Source organism: Manis pentadactyla, chromosome 7 (genome assembly GCF_030020395.1).
Source record: "Manis pentadactyla isolate mManPen7 chromosome 7, mManPen7.hap1, whole genome shotgun sequence".
Classification (NCBI taxonomy): Eukaryota; Metazoa; Chordata; class Mammalia; order Pholidota; family Manidae; genus Manis; species Manis pentadactyla.
Window position 1 is genome coordinate 133,358,839 of NC_080025.1, and position 16,372 is coordinate 133,375,210.

At 44.1% G+C, this 16,372-nt stretch overlaps 1 protein-coding gene across 2 annotated transcripts in view; it reads left to right on the top strand.

Annotated features, from left to right (window-relative positions):
* The first annotated feature begins 5,256 nt into the window (after positions 1-5,256).
* The window catches only part of CHRM2 (cholinergic receptor muscarinic 2), a 133,537-nt gene continuing 122,421 nt past the window's right edge, over positions 5,257-16,372 (top strand). Inside the window, exons 1-2 of one of the 2 annotated variants that reach the window (XM_057504793.1) lie at positions 5,257-6,133; positions 6,394-6,556. The gene's annotated coding sequence lies outside the window, so the exon portion shown is untranslated. Of the gene's footprint in view, positions 6,557-16,372 lie in introns of both variants that reach the window. The other variant, XM_036905527.2, reaches the window with a different exon arrangement.

Sequence of the window (16,372 nt, forward strand, 5' to 3'; positions counted from 1 at the left end):
AAAGGTGTTAGATGATGTGGGGGAGGAAAAATAATTTTCCCTCTACTCTTGGCTGAGACTGTCCCCTACACAACTCCTGTAATAAGAGACAAATTAACAGGAGAGGAAACAAACAAAAGTTTAAGAACATGTATACCTCCAGTACAAACAGGAGAGGCCCAGGAAAACTGAGTAACTTTCCACAGTGGCCTAAGCCACCACTCTAAATATCTCCAGCTAAAGACAAAGGAAGACGTGGTGATGAGTCGGTTAAGACAGGTAAATTAGGAAAAGCACAGCAAACAAGGGTAAGGTTGTTACTCAGATCTAAACCATTGCCTTCCCCAAAGATAAGAGTTCCTAGATATTTAAAGTCTTCCATCTCTTTGGTACAGAGAGGGAGACTCCTTACAAATGTAGATTTCCCTTATAAATGTAAATGTCTCTTACAAAAGAATAACATCTACTCAGTTTTCAGAGTTTACTTGTTTGCGGGTTTCTTCTTTTTTGATGTTTGGAAGATCTTTTTATTTATTTATTTATGTATTTATTTTGGTATCATTGATATACAGTTACATGAGCAACATTGTGGTTACTAGATTCCCCCCATTATTAAGTCCTCACCACATACCCCATTACAGTCACTGTCCATCAGCATAGTAAGATTAGTATAGAATCACTACTTGTCTTCTCTGTGCTATACTGCCTTCCTCGTGCCCCGCCCCACTACATTATGCATGCTAATCATAATGCCCCTTATTCCCCTTATCCCTCCCTTCCCACGCATCCTCCCCAGTCCCATTCCCTTTGGTAACTGTTAGTCCATTCTTGGGTTCTGTGAGTCTGCTGCTGTTTTGTTCCTTCAGTTTTTGCTTTGTTCTTATACTCCACAGATGAGTGAAATCATTTGATACTTGTCTTTCTCCGCTTGGTTGTTTGGTGTTTCTTACAAATAACCAGCTCAAAATGATCAATATGCCAAAGAGGCGTATTTTGGAATGGCATATTCTGCTCCCTTTCAATAGTCATTAATATATGTCTTCAGTTTTAATAGTGCCTTCCTGGTGATCACTGAACACGATAGCTTAGCTTGTTTGCATGAGACTTGCTCAAGTTAAAAAAAAACAGAAACCTTTTCAGCAGTTAGCATCAAGTAGGAGACTGTCTACTCCCTATCTTGGCATCAGTGAAAGGAGAGAGAGTGCATTGGGTCAGCTATGGAGCTCTAAGGGTAGATTTTTGAGTGATTGTTATTGAAGATGTTAAGTGATTACCAACATGCTTATTGGGCATTGTTTTTAAATTAACTCACTTTCTAGGAAAATGTTTGTCAATAAAAGCCTTGTAGGAATGTAGATGCACATTGACTTGGCCTGGGGCCTTGGCTCATTTCTTTCGGCAGGGGTTTATGGAATCCTGCCCATGAGATTTTTGTAAATGAGGCCCTGAAGCCCCAAACCCAGTCACCTTGCTGAATAAGTGAGGAAGAAAGGACAGTGTCTAGGATCTGTCTTATTAGGCACAGTAAATCAGGGAATGCTTCTTTCGGCATATTCATGGGAGAAAGAGTCTTTTTAAAGTAAAAAGGTCTGTATACAGTGATGTTATCAGACACAGTCCATTGAGTCTTACTTGGCAACACACTGCTTTCCGATTCACAATGATCTCAGTCACTCTCAAGAAATAGAGGGTAAATCAGATTTAGCAAGCAGGCTGTCCTATGTTGTGGTGGCCCTTGGGATACGTTTCTTCGGCAACTCCACCTTTCCCCCTGATGGACCATTTTAGTTGGCTTAAAAATAAGGTAAGTGTATGATCTGAGAAATTATGTGAATTCCCATGAGCATATGATTAGTTCACTCTCAATTCTAAGAAATCAGGTTTCTCTACAGACTGAAAGATTGTAAATATTCCTAGACTTACTCTTTCCTGCACAAAGAGCCATGGTTTCAAATGATTTGGGGCCCTGTGCACAAAAAAGGAGTCTGATAAGACTTTCACTTTGAACTTGCTAGAATCTTTTCTCTGTCTCAGATTCCAGCATCTACTTTAGGCTGGGAAAAGGGGAAATTTAGACACCTTGAGGTAGATATGGCTGAAATGTTTCAGTTTTTGTCTTAGAGGTTTGTGCCAAAGTGGAGCTCAGCGTTACCTCCTGGTTCAGGAAATGCGTCTCCATGTAAACATGCATCCCATGTGCTCTTTTTCTTCTGCATTCTTAACACTGATTTAGCACCATTGCAGCTGCTTAATGTTTTGCATGGCAGTGTTTCATCTGCTCCCCTTTCCTCATATCTTTGTTTGAAAAAGAGCTCTGTTATTGTATTTTACATTTCTTAGATTCAGCAACAGTCAATGTTTTCAGGCTTTGGGTAACACCACCACTGCGTAGAGAGGAAGAGCTTCAAACAGCTGTGATGCCAAACTTCAAAAGAAAAAATGTATAGCAAGACATTTTTTGTTTGATTGTCCCCAAACATTATCACTCGGAATCAGTCCCTTTGTATGTGGAAACTCCTATCGCAGGTTCTGAGAAAAGAAAAGCTAAGGATTTTCTAGGAGGAAAAGAGATCATCTTTTCTAGCTAAAGAATAGAAGCATTTAAATTACTCTGTGGGAAGGTTTGTAGGGAAAATAAAAAACTCTAAGAAGAACAGTGTGTCTATTATGGGGCTGTTACTAAGATCTCAAAACAGCGAGGGAGACTGAGGAACCCATGTGAAGCCGTGATCGTCATCCAGTAGATGTTCACTTGTACACCAGAATTGTTATATTTCAAGCTGAGGTCAAGAAGAGAGAAAGGTTCCTTTGGCACACATCAGATAAATCAGCCTGCCTTTCCCGTACCTCCAGCTGCTAAAGGCTGTGCTTTCCTCATTAACTCTTGAACAGTCTGGTGAGTGGGAGATGAAGAATAAGGCAAGATCTTCTGCTCTTGGCTCCTTTTCTCCATATAGACAGAGCCGTCACCTTCATTTTCTTGGTTCTTTGAAAGCAGAAAATTAAGAAAACGTTATGGCCGCCATACCTGGTGGGAAATCACTCAAACTGAACTTGTCACTCTCTTAATCCACTTAGGATGCTAGAGTGCTGATTTGTGCATCTAATTACTGAAGCCTAATTATTGCTGCACTGAAATCAATGTGGCACAATAAAATATGCACCACCTTCCCAGGAGTGAGACCTGTCACCCCCATTCTCCTCCTGGTGTGGTGACCTTATTTACAGTCGTTCAAAAGCAAGCCTTCTCAAAGATTCAAAGTCATCCCTCTCGGGCCTCCGAGCTGTTCAGTGCATGCCTAAAACTAGCTTTAGGAGGTTGCAGGTAATGAAGTTTGGCTTCACAAGTGGAAATCACTAATTTATTAGTGTTCTTTGAAGTGGAAAATAGGCATGTAGATAAAGGGAAGCCCATAGATGCTTTCTACAAAGTCTTTAAGAAGCACTTTTGAAAATGTTCCACACCATGGGTTACTAATAAATGTGAAAGCTATGTTCCTGGGATAGGGGAGTACTCTTTTATCTCAGATAGTGAACTTGGCTTAAGAAATAAAAATGAAATGCTCAAAATACATGTATTTTCTTGTATAGAAAGAGAAACTAGAAGAGGGAAGAATGGGGTTTCTTGGGCTCAGTGTTTTGCTGGATTATGTTTTACATGCTTATTGCATGACACTGATGAACAGTATGGTTTCACTGGCAAGATTTATTCCCACATAATCTGATTCAGCAGGTCGGAGGTATGACTCAGAAGCCCATGTTTTTAAATCCTGACCAACAGTCTTATAATTATAGCTAATTTGCTATATGCCATGTATTCTTCTGAAAACCTTACGTAAATTAACTCTATTATTCCTTATAACAAACCCAGGAGATAGCACTATCACCATGCTCCTTCTACAGATTAAGAAACTGAAGCACAGAGCAGTTAAAAAAATTTCTCCAAAATCACACAGTGAGTGGCACAGCCACAAGTATATACATAAGTGTTTTCAGTGATGATGTAGAAGAAAATGGACATTATTGATGATTGTTTGCAAAAATGTTGCTTCCGTTTACAGCTCCCCTCCAAAAGACCATAAGCATAGGGACTTCTATTGAATATAGTAGTTCCGTTACTCACAGACTGTGTTTTATTCAAGTTTAAGACAATATTTGTTAGCTTTCATTGGCTTTTTGCTTTATTGCTCTTTTTGGAATGTATAGAGCTATTTGTAAGAAGGCATTAATGATATGTAAGAACAAAATAGCAGCAAATCACTGGGTTTTCTGCTTCTCCGTTGCTAGTCAGGATCCATTCCACTTTGCTGCTTTGACGTGTGTGTGTGTGTGTGTGTGTGTGTGTGTGTGTGTGTGTGTTTTCAAAAAGATTCAAGCAAATCCATGGGTTTATGGAGGCTTAACTCACAGAAATAATGGAGTAAGGAAAGAAAATGTGGATTCATTTTCAAGAGAACCCCTGAAGGAAAAGAAATGACAAAAGTAGGTATTTAATGTAATGGAGCAAAGGCCAGGGGAGGCTGAGATGAAGATTGGACAAAACTGTCTTAATTTTCCAACAACTATCATAAAAATCTCCCAGTGATGGCAGGTTATGGAGGCTGAAGGTAGAGCCACAGTATTATGATGCCTTGTTTCAGGATGACTTCAATCAGGCAAATTCAAGTTTGTGCCAGCCATATCCTGCTTGGTGATAGCTACGAGTTAACAGAAAGGGCAGAAACTTTTAGCTACACGATTTCCAATATCAATGAATTTATATTGCTATATATTAATTATCATGATTGTCAACTGCTGTATAGGTGTTTCACATGACTGTGTTTCCTTGCCAGTAAGATTGGAAGCTTATAAAGAACAGGGTTCTTTGACACCTAGCAAAGGACTGGACAGAGAGAACTTAACTGGATATAGTAAACCAGCGCATCTTTAACTTGCTTTTCGTCTGCCTTCTGGTCCAAACGGTGATATATCTAATCCTGTTACTCAATTCAAGGTTTCAACTTTTTTCATTTCATTGCCAAAGGCCGATGAGAGAAAATGCAGCCTGTATACATATCATACATTGATGTCATCTTTGTATACACATACATTTTCATAAAAGCAAGTCTTGTCCTCGACTGTACTTGAGAATCATATCATTCATGTATGTTTATCAAATAGGCTAGCACCTAAAAGTGATAAGTGCTCTTCTTGGAAGGAATGCCTTGTTAAAATGAAGAAATAAAAACCTAAGGCTGATCCAGAGACAGAAGTTTGCATTATGGAGATGCCAGCTTCCATGAAGCACCGTAAACACTCTGCCATCTGATACCTGCTAGTTGAATAAAACATGGGCATTGACTCGGGTTTAAAATAAGGCGGAAAAAAATCATCTCCCTCTCTAACACATTTGCCAATGTCCCAGAGTAATAAACAATCTGTGAAAAGTTCAGCACGCTGTTCACAAATTATAGCAGATTTATTTTAACATTTCCCACCTGAAAAAACTGGACTTAAGCATCTTTTGCAATCGAAGAGCAAGCATCACTGCGTCCATATGTCCTGTCACCTTTGTAGCAATCATCTGCCTGCAGAAATGGGTCTGGGTGGTGGTGGTGGAAACTGTACGGGTTTTGATGTAGAAATTGTAGATGGAGAGCTGGGCTCTGGGGAATGGACGTGGAGAGGAGCGGAAAGGATACTGGAGAAAAGGCTTGTCATATTTGCTCAGAAGAAGCACCAAATCAGAAAGCAGAGAAGATTTCATTGGAGGGGAGCCTTCAACAGCAACTAATCCTGTCATATTGAAAGGAAATTGTAAATGTTCTCTCCAGAAATTGTCCGCCCATTGCAGCTAATCGCACACACACGCACGAACACGGCCACGCTCTCCTGCGATCCCCAAGGCGCCGGGACGCAGAGACCCGCTCCGGCGAGAGCGCGCGCAGACACTCGCACACGCGCGCACACACGCGCCCGCCTGCGCGTGGACCAGAGCCTGGCACCGCAGCTCCCACTAGGACATCTCCGGAGGCGCCGAAGTAGGTGCTGCCCCCACACTAATTACTACTTCCCCAAGCACTTTGGTGAAGAAATGAATCCCGTCCAGCCCGCCGGTCCGTCTAGATCTCGGTTCTGTTCCGCTCGCCAGATTTATCTTCTTGGTGAAAGCCAGGTTCGAAAGTCCTTTTTGCTTTTCTTTCGGTGATTCGGTGTGGAGGGCGCGGACGGCGTCAGTTCAACTCCGGTCCAAACCGCGAAGGGGGTCCAGACTCGCCAAGTGGCTGGGACGGCTGTGGGGTGCACGGTTCTGCCGGCGCGCGCCCGCGCCCCGCAGCTCCTGCCCGAGCGTTCGGGTCCGCTCTCTCCCCGCCTCCCCGCCCCACCCCTCCGGGTGTCGCGGCACCAACTAATCTTTCCCTTTTCTCTTGCAAGATCAAGGCAGACAGCGAGCCGGCGGCCGGCCTCGGACTCTGAGCGGCGCGCAGCTGGCCCCCGTGCCGCTCAGCCCCGGACCCGCGAAGGGCTCCTGCCTCCTGCCAGCCTTCACCGAGGAGAGCGCAGCCCGGGCAGGCGACGGGAGCTAACCCGGAGGCAGGTAAGGGCGCCGCGCTGCCCAGCTCTCGCCTTGCCCGCCCCAGGGACCCTGTCACGGCGGGGTCCCTCCCAAGTCCCCAGAGCCGGGCGAGCAGGGATTGGGGGCTGGGAAATTTAGAGATAGTCCTCCACAAGTGCGGATCCTTAAACGGAAACTTTCGCTTCCGTGTCTGGGAGGACTCGGGGCAGCGATGGCAGGTCTGGAAGGAAGGGGCAAAGAGGCAAAGCGCGGGGCGGGGGCGCCATTCCGCGGGCCCCTGAGTGCGGCGGAATGTGGTAGCGGCAGCCTGGAGCGGCGCCTGCCCGGCCCGTGCCCCCTCTTCCAGCCCGCCGTCCTCTCCGGGCACCCGACCCCCCTTCCTCTCCCCAGGATGCCGTCCTGGAAGAGACCCCGAGAGCCTCGCCCTCTCCTGTTCCTCACCCCCCCACCTTCCTGGCTCTGGCCATGTCTTCCAGGTATTTGGGGTGAAGGGCCTGCTTGCCCCGGCTCCGCGCGGTTCCTGGGTTCCGCCTTCCCGGCAGCTCCCCGGACGCCCGCGGCGGGTGGCGGCGGGAGGCTTGCTGCGGCTATCCGAGGACCTGACCTAGGGACGGGGGTGATAAGTGACGAAAGGGTCTGCAACCCTATCCCATTTAGGCCCCGCACACGCTGTCCGCCTGGCTTGGGGACAGGGTCTCAGCCTGAGCCTGCGAGGTCCTGGACCTTGCCTGGGCTTCGCCGTCACCCACCTCACGGTGGGCTCTGGGTCACCGCAGCGGGGCGGGGGGCGTGGAGAGGGGACCGCTGCACCCCGAGATCCCTTGCCGTCCATACCTGCGTTCCTGGGTGGTTGCCGCTAACTTGTAGTTCCTGCGAGGTGTGGTCCAAGCCCCGCAGGGTAGATCCCAGAGAAACCCCACCTGTGCGCTCTGCCCTGCGCCCTGGGGGCGCCCCCCGCGGGGTAGGAGGCTTGCCTGGGAGAACTCTCAAGAGGAGAAGATCCCCCCAATCACTGACGCTGAAAGCGGCACACACCCACTGCCTCAGTCTCCCTCCAAGGTTCCGATCCTTCTCTCTGCCCTCCTGCCCGCCGCCGTCCTTTGAGGCTGTTTTGAGCCACAAAATCGTCCAAGAGAGGGTCCTCCGAGCTCCGCAGTCCCAGGCTGTTGCGGGGATGGCAGGATCTGTGGGGAGTCACTCGGTGCAGAGAGGCGGGAGGAAAGCAGAGAAATGGAGGTGAAAGCCTAAGGCAGGCAGAGCTGCCCGCTGACATGTCCCCCAAGCTTCCCTTGCTTGTCCTGATGCCAGTTCACGGTCCCGGCACACTGTGGCTGAGGTCACCGAGGGTCCCGGGTCTGCCAGCCCAGGTACGGCGAGCTCAGCTCGAGCGCGGCGCCTTCCAGTCCACAGGCTCTGAATCCCCCAGACTGACTATTTCCCTTTCAGCTCTTTTCTGGTTTTCGTTTGTTTTGCTTTTCTTGCTCTTTTTTCTTAGCGCTGAGTGGCGGTGGGTACATGGCAGCTGGGCGAGCGGTTTGTGGGTACCCTCGTACATGCAACCAGAGACACAAACATACGTCCCCGCGCTCTACCACCCACCGGCGGTGCGCCGGCGCCTGCGTTTCTGCAGAGCCCGGCGGGAGGAGAGGGGAGGCAGCCCAAACTCCAGGGACGCCGTGGGGCCACGGGAAAGGCCTGGAGAAAACTCAAATTTGGTCCGGGGTTGGGGAAGTGGGTGGAGGGAGGCTCTTGGGGAACAGGTCCCAGCGCTCCAGCTCCCTCTGTGCTGAAGGTGAAGAGGGCTGTGGCCACCGGTCCCCTGCGTCTCAGGCCAGAGCCCACCGCCAGGGGCAGCCTTTCTCCGGTACCCCCAGAGAAATCTAGATGACTGGGTCCTGGGTGGCCCAGCACCTCACTTCACTCCAGGCGGGTCTGGTTTACGGGGATTGACAGGGCCTTGTAAGTGAGGTAGCTCATCAACTCTTGCCACTCAGCCCAGCACTGTGCATCAAAGCCCCACATTCTACTTGGTGGGCAGTTGCCGTATATGTATATACTGTATTGAAAAGCATATGTCAGGGGACAGATACATATATTTCCATTGATAAGGAAATAATAAGGATGATGATGCACTTTAGAAACAACAAACAATTAGGACCCATCTTTGGGGCTGTAACAAGGGCAACAGATAAATAGTAAACCAGTTGATTTTGCCTAGAGACCAGTTCACACTGACAACTGTATTAGGCTGCAATTTAGAGAGTGGACTTTTGAGACTTGTCAAATGGATGAAAGAATTTTGTGCCAGCGATGTCATAGCTTTGCAGGATCTGGCAGCTAAGGACTCAAGAAGTAATAAGTTAATGCCCCAATGAATTTTTATTGTTCTTGCTATTATTAGTAACATGTCCCAGACTTGGCAGTACCACAGATAAGCAACTAATACTGGCTCTATATGCTTTACCAGGCTAAACAATTATGCCAGTGAAAACTAAAAATTAAAACTCAACCCTGAGAAGTCTCAGAAATTCCAGCCAAGCCCACTTACTGTTTTAAAACTCTGTGAATAAAATGGGGTGAGAGAGGGGGAAAGTCCTGGAACCCAAAATTCAGGACCCAAATTCCTGACACATGCCGAATCTTCCTATAAAAGAAAGAGGCATGTTTTTTTTTTGGTGTTGTTTTTTATTTAACTGTGCTTGGGGGTATCTGGGGAGGATCAGACTGAGAAAAGGTGGATTTAAACAAATACCCCTATCATAGTTCAAGAGAACCCAAATACCATGGTGGTGGCTCAGCAGACTCCGGGGGCAGATATGGAAGAGCCTAGAAGTCAGACATAAGCAAAAGTCCCTGTGGAATGAGCCCCCAGAGTTTTCAGTTTTGAGGGGCTGAGATCGCGATCTTCACATGGAAACATTGCTCCAAAAGTGACCCTGTCCCCTCCTTTGCCCCCAATGCCAGACACTTGGATGTACGTTCCCTGGCGGTTTTCCAGTTCCAGTTCCAGGGCAGCCAGCCCCCAGGGCCAAGGGCACAGGAGGGAGGGACAGCGTCAGACGTTTGAAGCAAACAGCAGTCCCCAGCCCTCCTGCTGGCTGGCCGGAAGACTTGGCGCTGCTTCAATAGAGGATTAGGCAGAACTGATGGGAGGCACAAGTCTCTCTGACCCACAGCAAGGAACAAAGTTAAAGCAAGTGCAAAAGAGGAAGAGAGAGGGACAACGGAATTAAGGAAAATGAAGAAGAGGGAATGGGAGAAAGAAAGAAAAAGTGAGAGCAAGAATCTGTGACTGTGCCATTAGCAGCCCCCGTTAAGTGCCAGGGTCAGCCTCCATCACTGGTGTCGGTCTTTGGGGTTTGCCTGCGAGGGGATGCCTGTCAGTGACTAAACACGACCCCTCAACCCTCACTCTTAATCTTCATTTTACTGAAGAAGATCAAGAGACTGACAGAAACATCTTGTCACGCAGTTCCCTTGAAGGACTGGTTTTCCTCATTTACACTTCTGCTTGAGTTGAGTTGAGCATTGCGAAGATTCGGTGCCATTTTCCTCGGTGGACTCCTGTATCTCAAACACGGTCAATGTCCTCATTGTGACTGTTAACACCGGCTTTCATTACCCATCCTCTGCCCCTACTTTGTCTACCTTTGGGCCTTTGAGCGGGTGTTTGGACTGCTTTCATTTAAGGGTGTCAGAGCAAGTGGACTGATCACCTGCCCCACAGCTCGGCTGGGTCACGTGGCAGTGCACATGTGTGTTTTGTGTGGGTCAAAGGAAGCAGCTCTTTCTTCCTTGGAAGTGCCTTTTCATAGAGTGTGTCCTAAGCCGCTGACATGTCCTAAGCACCTTGCATGTATCATGTATTACCTCATTTGTTCTGTTGGTGTTTGACCCCACTGTTTAAGATAGTGTCTGGCACATCCTAGAAACTTGTTAAATATTTGTTGGATGAGTGAAGAGATTAATCAATTTTCTCTTCATTGCAACAGTCCTGTGAGGCACCTGTTATTTTCCCCATTTTACAGATGAGATTACTCACCCTCCGAGGGGTGAGTAATGGCCCATGATCACGCCACTAAGTCACAGCCCCTGGTTTCAGACATAAACCTGCTGGACTCCATTTTTTGTCTCGTGGTGTGCTGACCAGCTCTGGTTGAAGAGTTATTTTCAACTCATTTTCTCTGTGTTTGGGGAGTCAAATCTGTGCAGTTCAGAGGTCAACAGTATTCTCTCCATCCCTTTAATGCAACTCTGCATATTCTTGTTGGGTCCCCTAAACCCTAAGCAGGGAAGATTGAGTGCCAGCTTGATTCTAAGTTGGCACAACACACTTGTTCTGGTTAATCAGTGATTGCCTCTGGCAGAGGGAAACAGGGGCACCAAAATCACCTGGTATTTTGTCAGATGCTATTTTCACCTCTAGCTCTACTAAGGTTTTCTTTTATCTGGTGCAAAGGATGAAAGAGAATTTTGATACCCTCCAGGTTAGCTCATGATAAGTGTTGAAGTGGATGAAAAGGCTTTTGCAGTGTGACGTAGCTGACCAAGAACTATCTAAGGACACACATATTTCTACTTCCTATCTAGTTTCTCTTCATTTTGCCATGCTGAGTGATTTCCTCTTAATTTATTGAGATTGCTTGTGCTTAAGGTTCTGAATTCCAATGAATGTTCCTAATTTCAGTGGCAACTTTTGATTTTAGTTAGAAACTATTACCTGTCTTTGCTCTGAAAGATATGATGTGACTTTGTGAACTGCTATTAGCAAAGGGTAAGATGGGTTCTGTCTGGTTTGCCTCCTTCCACACTTTTATATAGTCTTGTCTTATTTTATTTCTTTTCCTTTATTTTTTCTCACATGTTCAAGTTCCTTTTATATTGTGACCTGAATATACAATCATCTTAAACTAGTGCTGTTACCATGGTAATGTTTCATGGTAGATAAGGGTATACACCAAAAAATCAGTTTCTTTCATTGGCAATGGAATTCCTTCACTTTCTCCCTCTCTCCCAAATCCAGGTTTTCACTAACTGATGCCCTCTGGTGTTGAATAACAGGAAGCATCTTACTTTGGTTAGGGCAAAAACATGGTTTTTAAAATTTTGAGAGAATTTCTATTTCTGATATAATTTAAAATAGACATAAGCAGGAAAGAGTTTGAATTAATATATTTTTAAGCAAAAAGATTAGTAGAAGACATTCATTGCCTAGCATATTCAGTACTGTTTGCTAGAGTGATTCTAGAAAGTTTATGGGACAGGGGAGATGTTTATGCCCTTATATGTTTAACAATATTGTGAAAGTATTTCTACGGGAGACAAAGAGATTCCATTGGCATATCTCTGGAAAAAGAATATAATGGGATTTTCTATTTGTTTAAGTCTTTAAAACTTCAAAATGGAAGCCTTCTGTCTTTAAAATGGGAACATTTTTCTTGTTGAATAGTATATAATATATATATGTAATATATTTAAGAAAATTAGAAGTTTTGCTCTTTATTATTATATGAATAGCAATATCAATCTTCACATTATTAATTAAAATTTACATGGCAGATTAAAAGTGAGGATGATATGCTATAAATGTGCCCTCTTTCTTCTTCACTCCAAATTCAGTTGTCATCATCTAATGGTGTCCCCAAGTCAGACCTATCTCTGAGACTTGTCTAGAATGCATCCCCTCTCTCATCCACACATCTTTTGCAGACCTTTAGCATCTCTTACCTGAACCAGTCTCCCAGCTCTAGTCTTTCCCTAGTACAATCTGTGCCTCACACTGCCAGAATGATCTTTATAAAATGTAGATCTGAGCATGTCATCCACTGGTTTAAATTCTGCACTGTTTCACAACAATCTAGGATAGATTACAACATCAAACCCACACTAGATCTTCAAGAACTGATCAAAGCATTTTTGCCAAGCCATTTCTCTTTCAGTCATTTCTTTATTCCCCAAACTGCATAAAGAGATAATACATATAAAGTAGCTTAGTGTAATGACTGGCACAGAATGAATGCTAAGTAAATATTGGCCAATTTATTTCTCTTTCTCTTTCTCTGTATTCCCCTCCTTTTCTTCTTCTAGTTTATTATTAGCATAATACTAATAAGCAGTACTAAACATCACACTTATACTAGTTTTCTCCCAAACTAATAGCCATAGCTAAGGAAAGCTGTTATGCAGCAGGCATTTTGCTGGATGTTTTACATCCTGTCTTGCATTTAATCTCTCATAGTCAGGCATATTGCCTGATATATTCTAGATTCTCGGTATATGTTTGTTCATTTTGATATGTATAGTCAACATAATAATGATCACACTTGGCACTTAATATTCACAGCAAAGGTAATATTAGAAGGTACAAACATGTTTTTCATCTTAAAGAGTTTTCTGGCATTGGCTAAATTGTTTTCTTAGATATTAAACTGAACTATTTACAAAAGGGCTAACCTGTAAAAGTGCTGGGCAACTTGAATGATGGCTGGGAAAATTTTTGCTGGTGCTGATATTAGAGCACTGACTAAAACTTGTGAGGGATGCTGATGAGGACCCAATGAGAAGAGGCCATATTTTTGTAAGTGTGTATGTTTCAAATGTGTTAAAAATGTGGAGCTTTATTGTTTTCCAACGTTTTCCATATATAATGTGTAACCCTATTGATAGGCATAGTCTCCCATTCCATTTTATTGTGTCAAAGAAGTTATAAGCATCTCCATAGGTAGCCACCCTTTAAATTCAAATTTACAGTCCATGGACAATGTGCAACATCAAAAACCACAGCAAAACTAAATATCTACATTTTTCAGATCAGTGAAAATAAATAGCAAAAAATGTGGTAGCAGGGCAGTGGTATGTTGTTCTCTGAATTTACTAGGTTCAGAACAGCGGGACTTTTCTGAAGCTGAGGCTCCCATATGCCCTTGAATATTGACCTCATGGCAGACCTGGAGCTACATTTTTAGCAGTCAGTATTCATAGTCATCAGATACGGTGCTTTGAATAACCAGATTCTGAATTAGTTAAATCACTACTGTCTTCTAAAAGGTCTTTTAAAAGAGATTCATTCACAGATTGAGTCCTTAAAATACTCTCTTCTTGCAAATATTTTGAGTCAGCTGCTTAGGGGGTCAGACCCAGAAATTCTCTCTCTGTCTCTCTGTCTCTCTGTCTCCGTCTGTCTGTCTGTCTGTCTGTCTCTCTCTATATATATCTCAGGTGATATTAAGGTGGGTAATTACAGGACCATGCTTCAAATAATACCAGGTTGAAGAATTGGCTTCTAAGGGTATTGAAGAGGAAACAAGATGGGATACTCATCCAAATGTTGCTGCCATTATCATCATGTGAATTATTTTCCACCTTGTGTGGCCCATTGAGACTGAGAGGTTAGTTGTGATCATAGACTTTGATTTTTCTGGTGTGGGTGATTAATAAAAATTCAGGAGAACAAACATACATAAAGATGCTTATACACACACACACACACACACACACACACACACACACGTAGAGACAGACAGAGAGAAAGAGAGAGAGAAGTTTTATAGGGTACCTGTGCCTGTTTATTTAGATGGGGCACAGTCCCATCTGCATACCTTATATTCTTAGGGTTACATCAGTCCCGGCCATATAGAAGTCAGCACCTGATTTCTTGTCTTATGCCATGTTTCATTCCCCCGCACTCCCCCTCCACAATTCCCCTCGTTTTCCCTGATTTCTTTCTGGGAAGGTCTCGTCATGATTCCAGAGCTCCTCTGTGCTTCCTGCCCCACCGGGTGTTCCGCTAGGAACCTAGCTAGACCAGGCACCGAGCACTTCCCTCCTTCCTCTCTCCCGGCCTCAGCAGAGGAGTTCCAGTGAGGGAATAGGAAACAGGAAAGTCATAATGATTTTTTTTCTGATCTCATTGCTCATCCTTGGTCATGAAGATGATTCTTCCTCTTTAATAAAGCAAAGAAGCTTTCCCTTACCTCCCCAACCATGCCAGGCCGATAAACAAAATGGGATAATTTGGGAAGATGAGCTTTTATTTCTTGATTATTTAATTAACTACCAAGGAGCTCTTCAGGAGTAAGATGGTGAGCTAAAGAATTACCAGAAGTCTAATTTGTCCCACTCTTCAAAAACTAAGTGTGGACTAATTTGATCTATAGAGGGAAGAACATAGATTTCTCACACAGTTTCATAGTGTCGAGCACAGTGAAGATTTTCCAGTATCTGTGCCTTCCAACGCACTGCTACAGAGGGAAGACACTTCTGCCATATAACCAGCATGAAAATAGGAAATGATAGAAAAATACCCCTGAAACTGTGTTCTTTGGAGAGCATCGGGGCATTTGGTTTCATTTTAGGGAGAAGATAAAGAGCAGCCCCAGGGCCCGTGTTTCCCAGAGCCATCCACCGTTTCCTTGCTTCATACTTAAGATTATTTTCTTTCGGATTTTATCAGTCGAGTGGGAAGTTATGTCTCCACATGTAAGCCTCACTATTACAGGTTATTTTTCTTCTTTTTTATTGTATGATGGGAGTAGTAAAGGCAAGGAGAGTGGTGGACGATGGAGGTTTAGTTTCTTTGATCTCTGGTCAATGGATGTCATTGAAAGATACATGAATTTGCTTATATTTTAAGGTGAGTATGACTGAATATTTTCTATGACTAGGTAGTTCCATGTCTGGGAAATGTTCAGTCTGGGATGATGTCCTCTTCTGTGTTGGTGATAATGACAGCAAAAGTATTGAAATGACAGTGGCTCTTTCTTGAGTGTCTAATGAATTTTAGGACCTGCGCCATGTTACATGTATTATTCCTACACCTCACGCCAACCCTGTGTGGCAGATGTTTGTTGTTTTCTTCGTAAATCTAGAAATAGAGCGAGTTGACATGAAATTGCTTGTTCGAGGTCTGAGCGAGTTCATTGCTTTAAGCATCCATCTCTCGTCTAATGTCAAAAGTATGTTTTAAATATTTGGTTTATGCTTGGTTTGTTTTACTATTCCGTAAACTATTGCTTTAGAAGAATATCCCATTATATTATTTGGCATCTAATTCCAATAAAGCCAAGGAAAAAGAGAGAGGGAAGAAAAGGAGATAGAGGCACGTATCACTTTTGATTCATAATTCAGAAAATGGAGTCATGACAACAGAGTTTGTGTCAGAGGACTCGGCGTCAGGTGAGCTTTAGGATCTGTCTCAGCTCCTCACTGCCTGACTTAGGCTAATTCTAGGAGTGTTATTTGAAAATACTTGCTCCATTATAGTTCCCCTGGGAGCTTTTCCAGGCACCGTGGGGGAAAGTCTCAGCAAGGCCTCCAGGTATGGAATTTCTAAGACACAAAATGTGATAGCATGAATATTTATAAAACGCATGTATGTTGGAATATTTCTGTTGACTATGAATATGCTACACTTCATAAAATATTGTTTGATCCCCTATTTCACGTTGTTCTGTCTATTCCCTTCCTTTGCCAAACAATTGCTATTACTTAACATTAAGCCTCTGCATTGCAGATATAAAACCAAAGGCCAAGGGAACTAATTATCCTGAGATAAACCATCAGTGGATTAATTCTGTTCTTGTTTACATGTCTACTGTCCACTCTATTTGTCTATATATCCCAGGTCTCCTGAGAATCATTAGTGTCTATTGGGAAATGATAATACTTGCTAATTTTTTGCAATTAATTGAAATTTCACATACTCTTACATTTCAATATCAGTCAATATTTTTACATGCTGACACTTTTAATCAAAGATTATCTTTCACAAGGGAGCTACAATGGGGCCCTAATTAATTAAAGTGATAATTGCTCCTCTCCCTAGCAGTTTGTTAGTTA